The 12,025-nt window shown below is 43.1% G+C and overlaps 1 protein-coding gene across 8 annotated transcripts in view; it reads left to right on the top strand.

Annotated features, from left to right (window-relative positions):
• The window catches only part of KCND3 (potassium voltage-gated channel subfamily D member 3), a 281,448-nt gene that overhangs the window by 104,610 nt on the left and 164,813 nt on the right, over positions 1 to 12,025 (top strand). The gene's annotated exons all lie outside the window — the stretch shown is intronic.

Below are 12,025 nucleotides of genomic sequence, written 5' to 3'. Positions count from 1 at the left end.
GGCCTGGTGGAACAGCTCTGTCTTGCAGGCCCTGCGGAAGGATGTCAAGTCCCGCAGGGCCCTGGTCTCTTGTGACAGAGTGTTCCACCAGATCGGAGCCACAGCCGAAAAAGCCCTGGCTCTAGTTGAGGCCAGCCTAACTTCTCTGTGGCCTGGGACCTTCAAGATGGTTTTATTTGAAGACCGTAGGTTTCTCTGTGGGGCATACCAGTTTACACATATATACAACCTGAACCTATGATGGAGGGGTTCCCAGCATTACACTCCAAGAGGGTCTTGCTTCCTCCATAGCACAGCCTTGGATTCAAACAGAAATCAGCCAAAGCTCCCCGACCCTCTGCTCCAGCTTGCTGTCTTTTCCTGCCCTATGACACATCTTCGCCACTGCAATCCTAAATTAAATCCTAAATTCTGACATTTACCTTAGGACATTTCCATTCACTCAAAAAGGATGAAAATAAAATTATTATTATTATATTATTATTAATTGTTGTTGTTGTTGTTACTATTTTTACGACGACAACAACAACATTATTGGGAGGAGGTAGGAATATATTTTAAATGCCATTTTAAATGCAACGTGGTGTGCCTGGTCCAAATCGGTGGTGTCTTTCGCCTATAATTAATATACCACTTAACATTGTAGTCTTGAAGTGGTCTACAATAAGGTTCAAAAGGTGCAATTTTAAAAACCAGTTAAAGCTAAAATCAGAAAACTTATGGTACTTAAAATAACCTAATGAAGTAAAAAGATGTTTGCATGTGCATCTGCTTCGTCCATTGAAAAGAATGGACAAACCATTGTGGGTGGGATTTGTGTCTTGTGTGCACCACACATCTCACCACACAGGTAATAAATCACTGGAGTAGGTTGAGACAGGCATTCTCAACCACAAGCTCAGGCTTCTGATCAGTACCTAACAGTCACCGCCAAGCTCAACCAAAAAGTACATTTTTCTTTCCCTTGTTCACCTCGTTAAGCAGAACTCCCAATATACTTGCTATTTCTGGAGCACCTCTGGGCTTCATTTTCGGCTTACCCAACGCAGGAAAAGCCTAATAAAAGCATATAATGAATCTTCGCAGAAGGAGAGCTCCTGCGCCAGGCTCATCCAGAACACCTTTCACCTTGTATCCCCACAGAAAATACCCTTTCCAACCTTTCATGTCTGCGATCTGTTCACACAGCATTTTATATTGTGGTCTAATCCCAAGTGGCTTGGACTTAAACCTGAACTACATCTGGTTTATATCTAGAATCAGTTTTCTAGAGATAGTGATTTCCTTAAAAAGCCCTGTTCCTCCACAAAAGCCAGAAAGCATTATTTAAGGCAGGATAAAAATGGCAAAGCTATATAACTCTATAGACAGAGACACATAAAACGAGGATACTATTAATATGGCTTATCAAAACATTATTTTATTTGGCGTGGGTGAGGAATAAACAAACATCCTTCATTACTCTTTCTTTTCTTTTTAGTTAATAGCATTGATGAATATGGAAATAATTAGCAGAGATGATTCCCCTGTAGGCCCCCAATTCTAGGCATCAGTTAATTTGGCAAAGTTTTTATAACATGCTGCTCTTTGGATTGTTTTATTGACTTTAAATCTAGCCTTCTTAAAAAAATTATTAATTACACAATAGCTGTTTCCCTTCAAAGAAGCATTGGCTCTAGTGACCTAACAACCCTTTCAGCTCAGTAAAGGTGTTGGGTGAAATATTGACCATCAAAAAAAATCAATCAACACATTTTCTGTGTGGCTTAAGAGCAGTTGCATATTGTAAGGACAAAGGCCCCAATCCTCCAGTGTTTCACTCTTGCATCTGCCATTCATTTACCACAATGAATCTCCTCCATAATGAAATTACCCCAGCAGATGATTCGAGGATTGGACTATATGTGTGATACAGAGAAGGATGAATAACTCTCTCTGTGTGTCAATGAAGCCCCTTCACAATTGCATTTTGTGAAGGGGAATCACACATAGTGCAGGCCTGCAAGGTTACATCATAGGCTCTGGCCTTGAGATTGTGCCACAGTGCTGGCACACACACACACCAATATCCACGCGTGAAGAATGGAGGCCTGTGAGGGAAAGCCAATGTGCCCAGGGTTTTCCCCTTCGTTTTCTAGCACCGATCATACAGGGCTCCAGAACAATTAGAATGCACATAGATACAAATCTATGCCACACTCGCCAACATCCCAATGATGAAAATCAGGACACATGTCTTTCGTTGCAAGTCAGAGACACTGAAACACACATGTCTTTTGCGCTCATGCACAAGCCAGCTGCAAGTACCAGCTCACCCCCCTCCAGGGGCATAGCAAGGGGGTGTGGTAGGTGCAGTCCGCCCTGGGTGTCACCGCTGAGGGGGGTGACAAAATGGCAGACGGCACTCACCCCAAGGCAGCAGCGCACCTGAGCCATGCGTCTAGGGCACCCACAGGCTCCATGCTGTCCGCCCACTGCCTCTCCTCCAGCTGTAGGGTGGCTGAGGCCCCACGGCATGCCCTGACCCTATGGGTGCTGCACGCCCCACACCGCCCCTATGGGCATTTCACCCCAGGTGCCCGAGAGGCTTCCTCTGCCACAACCCCCCTCCCCAAGCTCAGCAGCAGCAGCAGCACTGGAAGGGAGAAATGGGACATTCCAGGATCCAATCAGAAGCCAGGATGTCTTCTGTAATTCTAGGATGTCCCAGGAAAATTGGGACAGTTGAGGGGTATCTTACACATGTAAGCTTTTTCTTGAAGATATATATACCTAATGTGTGAAGTTCAACAATGGAGCTAGCAGCACTAGAGATGCAGTCATGCAACTCCATTCTAGGTGATATTTTCCTTTACACAGTGCACACATAAAGGGGGCTTTATGCTCGTAATTTTTGTTGTTTTCCATAAATATGATGAGGGATTAAAGGATGCTCCAGCTCTCATGTGCTATATGTCAGTCATAACCTACCACAGAGGAAGTCAATTGAGTTTGAGAAGTCATTTCTGACACCCTAAGTTAGAAAGGAGAATTACAATTCGCTTAGCGATTCATAAGCTAAAACACCAGAGTAGAAAATGCAGACAGCAACAAGCATTTCCTCCCTTTCTCAGTAGGAGTTTGTCTGGCAGAAACTTAATAGGATGGTGCTTAAGAGGAATGGGCTATCAATTACACCAAGGAAGGAAGCATTACAGGCTTAATCTGAGATATTGTCAGGAGAAGCCTGGATAAGAGAAATTTACATTCCAGAGGAGTGATTGACTTAGCTAATACCTGGCTAGAGACAGAGTAGAAGAAAACAAAGAAATGCTTTTACTGAATGAAAGCATGGTGCTTCGTTTGTTGAGAGAAATCTGATCTTGAAGGACAGAACTTGCAAATGTCCATAAAAGTCCCAGCCTATCATCCTGATTCTTTGCAGAGTCAAGCATACCTGGACACATTCATTTCAATAGGTGGAATCCAGGCTAAGTTACAGAGCAACTCTCAATGTTGCCTCAGAGCAATGCCTCAATCCATTGTGGTGGAGCGGTTTTGTATGTGTGAGAACTCCACTGGTCAGGAGTGCTCCAAAGCTCCTCAGAGCTACCACCAACAGTACATCACCAGTGGTCATAGTCAGGGGAAGCCCCTGAAATAGGCTGTTGGCACCCCTGGTGTTCCCTTATGTCATGGACAAGGAGTCAGCTTTGCCTGCTGAACAGCAGCCTGAAGGGGGAGAAGGCAGAGTGACTCTACCTGCAGCTGATCAGCCTTCAAGGACACAGAGGAGAAGGCATGGACAAGAACCAGCTGGCTTCAGCCTTCTTAAGCAGAGCTTCCAGAAGTAGTCACAAGCAGGAAACAGTGCTTGTAGTTCCTTGCCCTGCCTTCCTGTTTATCTTGACCCTTGGTCTTCAGATTCCCTGACCCCTGGACCATCTGACCACGTGGATGGCTCTTTGCACAACCCTAGGACTGGACCTGACTTTGAATGCTGACTCTGCCTCCAGGCAAGTACACCTCAGATGCTCTTCTGGTTGGCTGGTCTCCCACTCCGCTGAGCCCTGCACGTTGTTGCTCAGCAACGAGACTAGGATACCTTGCCTCCTCTTCTGCAGTCTCGTGCTGCAGCTCCCTCCTTGCACTGTTTATTCTGTTATCAGGTTGGGTACTACTTTCCTTTTGGGTGAAGACAAAGGCAAAGTATGCGTTGAGCAGTTCCGTCTTCTCTCTTGGACACAAAACATTGGTCATTTCCAACTGGCTTTGATCCAATGGTGTAATTAGAAGCATTAGATATTGATTTTGTTACGTGTGGTTTTGTTCAGAACATTAGCATGGGGAGCATTAATGAATGTTGTGATTTAGCAGTTGTTTGTCTTTAATCACTTAGTTTCTTCCTGCAGTCAAACTCTCATGGCTGTCTAACTTCCCTGTTAAAAAAAAATAATGTGCTGATAGAAGTTATGCGTTTGATCCTGTTTTGGGGCACAGGGTGAGTGTGTGTCTGTTTAAACGAGTAAAAGTAAAAGTTCAGTTTCAATTGATTTGAAGGTTACAGTGATTGACCAGCATCAGTTGTTGCTGACAATTAAAGGTAAAGGTAAAGGTACCCCTGCCCATACAGGCCAGTCATCTCTGACTCTGGGGTTGCGTGCTCATCTCACTTAAGAGGCCGGGAGCCAGCGCTGTCCGGAGACACTTCCCGGTCACGTGGCCAGCGTGACGAAGATGCTCTGGCAAGCCAGCACCAGCGCAGCACACAGAAATGCAGTTTACCTTCCCACTATAAAGCAGTACCTATTTATCTACTTGCACTTAGGGGTGCTTTCGAACTGCTAGGTGGGCAGGAGCTGGGACCGAACGGCGGGAGCTCACCCCGCCGCGGGGATTCGAACCGCCAACCATGCCATCGGCAAGTCCTAGGCACTGAGGTTTTACCCACAGCACCACCCGCATCCCAGGCTGTTGACAATTATATTTCCCCAAAATTCTGTGGCAACAGTAGCAGCTTCTCTGTTTGTTGTCAAATAAAACTGTGTATGCTGCTCCATTAAATTGTTGTCTTCTGCACACAGCCTCACACCTTATTTTTGCAATGCTGCATGTTGTTTCATTAATGTTATCACGATGTCAGCACAGGGTAAACCATATTATAGCACTTAAGTCACTCCCCAGAAAGCAATTATATTCTTCCTAACTGAAGGAGGTAAACATAATTGGTGATACCCAACTAAGGCTGCAATCCGAACCCCATTTACCCAAGAGAAAGCCCCACTGAATTCAATAGGGTTTCCTTCTGAGTAGACATAGCATTGTGGTGTAAATTACAGAGCAGACCCACTGAAATTAACGAACTTATTTAAATCTAATTATTTAATTGGGGCTTCTCTGAGTATGACTAATGTTGGATATTATTCCAAATGTACAGGAAGATATGACAAAGGGGACATAGAAAATGCAGCCGTCTGTTTGCTCTAGAGGACCAGGTTGTTTGGTTTTTTAATATTATGGGACTAGCATGTTTTTCATTGTCCCGTAATTCCACCCAGTTCTACAGCCATAAAGCAAGCAAGGAGCATGTGGGCATCTGAGATTTTTACCTGCCATCACCAAAAGCTGATGATGTTGCCTGATACAGGCCACTGGCACAGCTACTGTATCTTATGAGCATTGCTGGCCTGAATCAGGGCTGTGTTTTGTGCCATCTTTGCTTACTAACCATGTGGAAACAAGGCAGTGGACAGGAAGCAAGCAAGCAGTTGCTTTTGGGTGTGTTTAGCCACCACTAAACCGCTACCAATCTTGATGTGATGTGGCAAGCAAAAGCACATAATGGGGGGGGGAGTCTTATAGCAGCCCCACTTTCATTTGATCATTATGGGTTCATTATGGATCACATGATGGTAATAAAAGCAAGAAAGATGTTTCATATAGTATCTCTTATAGTGTGTGCCAGATTATGATGTCAGCAGTTAAGTTAGAAAAATAATGACAAATGTGACCAAACCATGAAATTACTATTTATTGCTTACAGGGAATAAGTTGTCTGCTTCAATAACTAGGGTAGGTATATGTTGCATGGCCAAAGCATAGTTGCATTAAACATATTTAATGTTACAGCCAATATACTCCAAAGGCTGAACTCTTAGCTCCCTGCTGTAATGGGAGCATTCAGAAAGGAATACCGAATCACTGGAACAAGGACAGGAATCACTGGCAGTTCTATCTTTCAGCTACAATGTAAGACAAATGAGGTCCTGTTAAAGCACCTGATAAGAAAAGGTGTTCCTTTATTAAAAAGTAACAGTTCATTCTTTATGTTTATTTTGAAATTTGCTGTAATTACTTAGCAATTGGAAAGCAATTTGTTTATTGTTCAGCATCTGTAGTGATTTGATTTTATTTATTTATTTTTTATATTAAAACACACACACAAACGAACCCAACCACCACCGCTGGGGAAGATGAGACATACAGCAGGAATTATGGCATTTAAATGTCTGCAGAATAGAAATTCCAATAAGACTGAAATGAGCCATAAGGCAATTCTGCTTTTGTTGCTGATGTTCATTACTGAAACACTGTGTGCTGTATAAGTGCACCTTTGTTTGGTCAGGTGCATATCCAGCATAACCTTGATTTAGTGCACTTATATTGATGCAATATAGGGTTTAGGAGACATACAGATAAACTGAAATTCAAGTCCTTCCAGAACTTGATTTAATATGAGAACCTGTGGTTTCACAGTATTGGGCCGTTATCTGCATATTCCATAAGGTTGGTAGTCTTTTCCCTACAGTATCCTGTACATCCACCCTGTATCCATTAATTCCGCTTTTACAGGGAAAAGGAACAAACCATCAAGTACAATTCTCAAATCAGGACACGCCAGCCAGTGGATGAATTCATGAAATCTGGTATGCCTCACTATTGGGTAATGGCTTTTTACTACCAGCCTCAATAAATCTAGAATTGTGGGAAAGCTTCTAAATCAGAAGGTGGAAAAAATACTACTTCTCATTAAAAAAGCAACAAGCATTGCTGGTTTAGAGAATGAAATTAATTATAAAGCAGTTTTTACACAGGTAAAATACTATAGGTACAATTTTTAAAAAATACCTGGAAGAATGTCTAGTCTAAATATGCAACTAATGACAAATTTTATTCAGAGATAAGTAGGATGTGTGACCTTTTCGGGGAGAAAATGCAATTTTTCAGCCCTTCAGCTTGCCGTAGGAATCTTGTGTGGGTGACCTTAGGGAAAACAGCTTAACTTCATTTTAATGAATCTATAAAACACTCGGAAGGTGCTTCTAGCACTAGGTAAATGCCAACATATATTTTAAAACTGAGAAAGTTACGGCCAAGACAAATAAAGATAATCTAAGTTGTTGCATTTGTTTTGGATTTAGGTGGAAATGCAAAGCTATGTTTTATTAATAGGCATGGCAATTTTTTGTTTACTTTCCCCATGCTTTACATTTGCATTGTGTGGGGACAGTTCATGATCACATGGGAACACCTTAAGATAACTTGAGGGCTTGCTCTGGGTCCAGTGCTCAAACGGTAGCATGATACACCGTACTTTTATTTGAGAGGGCCCCCTTGGTTACTGATTTAGAAGGCTACAGAGGGGCCTGACTTGGCTCAAATTGAAAACCCACCCCTTTATTCCTCAAACATCAAGTACTGTGAGCGAATTCCTCTGACACACAGTTGAAGTGAAATAGAAAAACAACAAGGTGATCTTGCAAAACTAAGGAGTAAGGGAATATGCCTTATAGTTAGCAAAACCACCGATCCCTCTATCTATCTATCTATCTATCTATCTATCTATCTATCTATCTATCATCTACCTATCTATTTATTTATTTATTTATTTATTTTAAATTGGGTTACATACTCTTCAGGTTACAGACTCTGCTAACCCAGAAATATTACCTCAGGCTAAGAACTTTGCTTCAGGATGAGAACAGAAATTGTGCAGCGGCGGCGCAACGGCAGCAGGAGACCCCATTGGCTAAAGTGGTGCTTCAGGTTAAGAACAGTTTCAGGTTAAGAACAGACCTCCAGAAAGAATTAAGTTCTTAACCCAAGAGACCACTGTACCTCCCTTCATTTGAAGGTCACAGGGCAGTTTGCAACATAAAAATACAAAATGAAAACACAAAACAAAAAGCAAGCAGACAACAACAAAAGTATTGTTAAGTATTGTCCAGACCAGGCATAGGCAAACTCGGCCCTCCAGATGTTTTGGGACTACAACTCCCATCATCCCTAGCTAACAGGGATGATAGGAATTGTAGTCTCAAAACATCTGGAGGGCTGTGTTTGCCTATGCCTGGTCTAGACTGATTGGCAGTGGTTTTCCATGGTTTCAGACAGGTTACTCCTAGCCATACCTAGAGATGCTGGGTATTGAAGACCTCCTCCATGCAAAGCACATACACAGAATCGAAACACAGAATTGTAGAGTTGAAAGGGACCACAGGGGTTATCTAGTCCAATTTGCACAGGAGCAGGGGCAGGCAGACGTGCATTCCTGTTTTGGGACTCAGGATGTTGGATGGTATGAAACTGGAGACCGGAATGGGGCTTGGGGCTTGGCAACTTGGAGGCTACTGCCTCCCTACCAGTCTGTTCTCAGCTAGCCCTGGCCTGCCTGTTTACTTGTTTAAAACCAGTCCAGGGAGTGACACTGGTTGTCAACCTCCTCCTCATTAAACTCAGTGGTGACCTAGCAGAAGTCAGCAGGGAGTAGAATGGGGGCAAAAGCAGGACAAATTGGCTCTGCCTGTCACTGCCTCTGCTGTTGGTCTCCCTGCCTTCCGCCCTACTGTTCCCAATGGGCATCAGCTGCCACTGTTGCCACCTTGAGTTCTATGCTGCAAGAGGAAATAAATTAACGGAAGGTTAGATTCTGCTGAAGAAAACCTCTCTATATCATCAAGGCACCAGAAGGTAAGCTTTTAAGTAGCAACTTCAGTTGGCTGGATTCCCCCTAAATCTCTTGTGTATCAAGAGCAACAATTTATGCTGTGGCAAGCATGAAACTCTCCCATCTCAAAAAATGGTCACGCTGACACTGTTCCTGCATTAGGAACTTGCCTTTGACAAACAAAAAGATCTATTTTGCCTCTCGCTCTCGCTTAAAAGGTTTCGTCTGCTTGCTCCACGGCTGTTATTGCACATCCATGGTTTGTTTGCACATCTCTCTAATTAAGTAGCAGAGACTGGGGCCTCAATTCAGAAATGTAAATTAAATAGAAATCTTTCTGAGCGACTGCATTTAATCCTCAATTTTGCTCCGGCAAATTGCTATGGTCAAGTTACCCTCTCATAGGAATGGTATCATATTGTGAATACATGGCTAGCTGAGCATTTTTGAACAGTAAATGACTGGTTCTTTTTGCTTATATTTCTCTCCAACTGGCACTGGGTATTTTGAACTTGTGGGGAAAACAGGAAATGGATGTGACTCATACTATTCCCCCCTACACTCTTTTGTTGGGTCTAAAAAGCAGGCTTGCTCATCTTCTGTCTAGGGAAGGGCCACAGCTCAGCTTTGTATGCAGAAGATTCCAGGTTTAATTCACAAAATCCTTTCTGCCTTTCTTTGGTGAATGCACTGGTTTTGGCAGACAGGTGGATAAGATCTCTTGATCTCTTGATTGGCGGGAATCCCCAGGGTCGATATGCATTCAAGACCCCTGTCCAATGTATCTCCGTTTAAAAAAAAAGTTTCCTGCAGCTGTTCAAATGGCTTAACAATGAAGTCCTATAGAGTACATATATTCTCAAAAGTAAGCCCCACTGAGTTCAGTGAGACTTACTCCTAAGTAAGAGAGACTAGGATTGCATCTTAACTTGTCCTTTGAATACTGTGTAATTAAAACATTGTGGAGGCTAATGTAGAGATTGGAACATACGGTAATTATCCTCCAGAATTTGAACTGTATTTAACAATATAGTTCCTAGTGAAAGAACAAAAATAAAAAATAAAAAGCATGCATATTTTAAGATAAAATGCGTTTTAAAATGTGTGTATTGTGCTAGTATACATTTATATACATTTCCACACAATTTTTAATTTAAACGTGGAAATGAGATGGAATGGACATATAATTCAACACATGTTAAATTGGCGTGGACTGGAAATAAAATGATCCATCCATCCCTAGGCTCAAGAGCCCTGGTTTCAAAAGCAATGAGCATTCCCACAAAATGGGGCATTTTGTCTCCATGTGAAAACAGATATAAGCCCAATACAATGAAAAAGGAACAGATTTCTATTGAAGAGAAAAAACAATAACAAACAAATTTTATTGAAAAGGTCGCAATGCATTATACATTTATAGCACCCAGTCTGGTCAATAGAAACACAGGCAGGCAATCCATCCTTCTCCTCCTGCCCATCCCCCATCCCATTTGGCCACAAACAGACTTGAAATTCTGTAGGGGCTCAGGCTTAGATGCACATGGTAGAAGTGAAAATATATATATATCTGCTTTTTTAAAAAATAAGCTAATGATTTTCTGTTGCCTTTATGAACATTCATCAGCAGTAATTTCATGTCCTCCTGGATTGGAGGGGATCCTTCAGTGTATTATTATTATTACATTTTGTACATTAAAGGTAAAGGTAAAGGGACCCCTGACCATTAGGTCCAGTCGTGGCCGACTCTGGGGTTGCGGCGCTCATCTCGCTTTATTGCCCGAGGGAGCTGGCGTACAGCTTCCAGGTCATGTAGCCAGCATGACTAAGCCGCTTCTGGCAAACCAGAGCAGTGCACGGAAATGCCGTTTACCTTCCTGCCGGAGCTGTACCTTTTTATCTACTTGCACTTTGAGATGCTTTCAAACTGCTAGGTTGGCAGGAGCAGGGACCGAGCAACGGGAGCTCACCCCGTCACAGGGATTCAAACCAGCAACCTTCTGATCGGCAAGCCCTAGGCTCTGTGGTTTAACCCACAGCTCCACCCGCGTCCCCTATTTTGTACATTACGCTCTGGTAAAGGCTAAAAATATACTATGATGGTTACTATCTCTATAAAGATGGGATTTGGGGAAGGAAGGAAGGATGGATCTCAAAAGGCCCTGGAAAGCAATTGCCCAGCCGAGTACAGTGGTGCCTCGCAAGACGAAATTAATTCGTTCCGCAAGTTTTTTCTTCTTGCGAGTTTTTCGTCTTGCGAAGCACGGTTTCCCATAGGAATGCATTGAAAATCAATCAACGCGTTCCTATGGAGACCGTCCAGGGACAGAGGGGAAGCGCCGTGGGCCTTCCCCTCTGTCCTCGGACCTGTTTTAAAGCAAGGGAAGGGGCAGCGGGGAGAATCGCTTCTCCCCGTTGCCACCGCTTGGTTCAAAAGGGGTCCGGGGACAGAGGGGAAGGTGCGCGCACACCTTCCCCTCTGTCCCCTCTTTTGAAGCAAGGGGCGGAGGGGAGAAGATCGCTTCTCCCCGTTGCCGCCCCTTGGTTCAAAAGAGGTCCGGGGTGCGGGGGCAAGCTTCGTTTTGCAAAGCAAGCCCATAGGGAAATTCGTCTTGCGAAGCAACTCAAAAACGAAAAACCTTTCGTCTTGCGAGTTTTTTGTCTCGCGAGGCGTTCGTCTTGCGGGGCACCACTGCACAAATAAATAGATGGGTCAGTGATCTGACACAATATAATTAAAACCCTTAAAATTATTATTATTATTATTATTATTATTATTGGTACCATCCTTTAAACCGTCCAAAAATTTACTATTGTCAAGTTGTTCCTTTTAAGATCATCCTTACTTTTCCATACAGTTTTCATGTGTACAGTTCACATTTGCCAGAACCCTGAGAGTAGGGAGATCATGCACATAGCTAACCATCATATAATTAAGAAGCAATTAGTCATTCAGCTGAGGAGGATACAAAGGGCATAGTATGCCCTTTGCTGGCAGAAGGGCCAGTCTCACACCCTAGGATCTCGGGTAGGGACCATGGAGAGCAAATGCTTCAGATGGAAGGCAGTATACAAATTTAATAAATGAATAAATCAGAGCAC

Source organism: Podarcis vaucheri, assembly GCF_965113315.1.
Source record: "Podarcis vaucheri genome assembly, chromosome: 6".
NCBI lineage: Eukaryota > Metazoa > Chordata > Lepidosauria > Squamata > Lacertidae > Podarcis > Podarcis vaucheri.
This window is presented reverse-complemented; position numbering and strand designations above follow the sequence as displayed.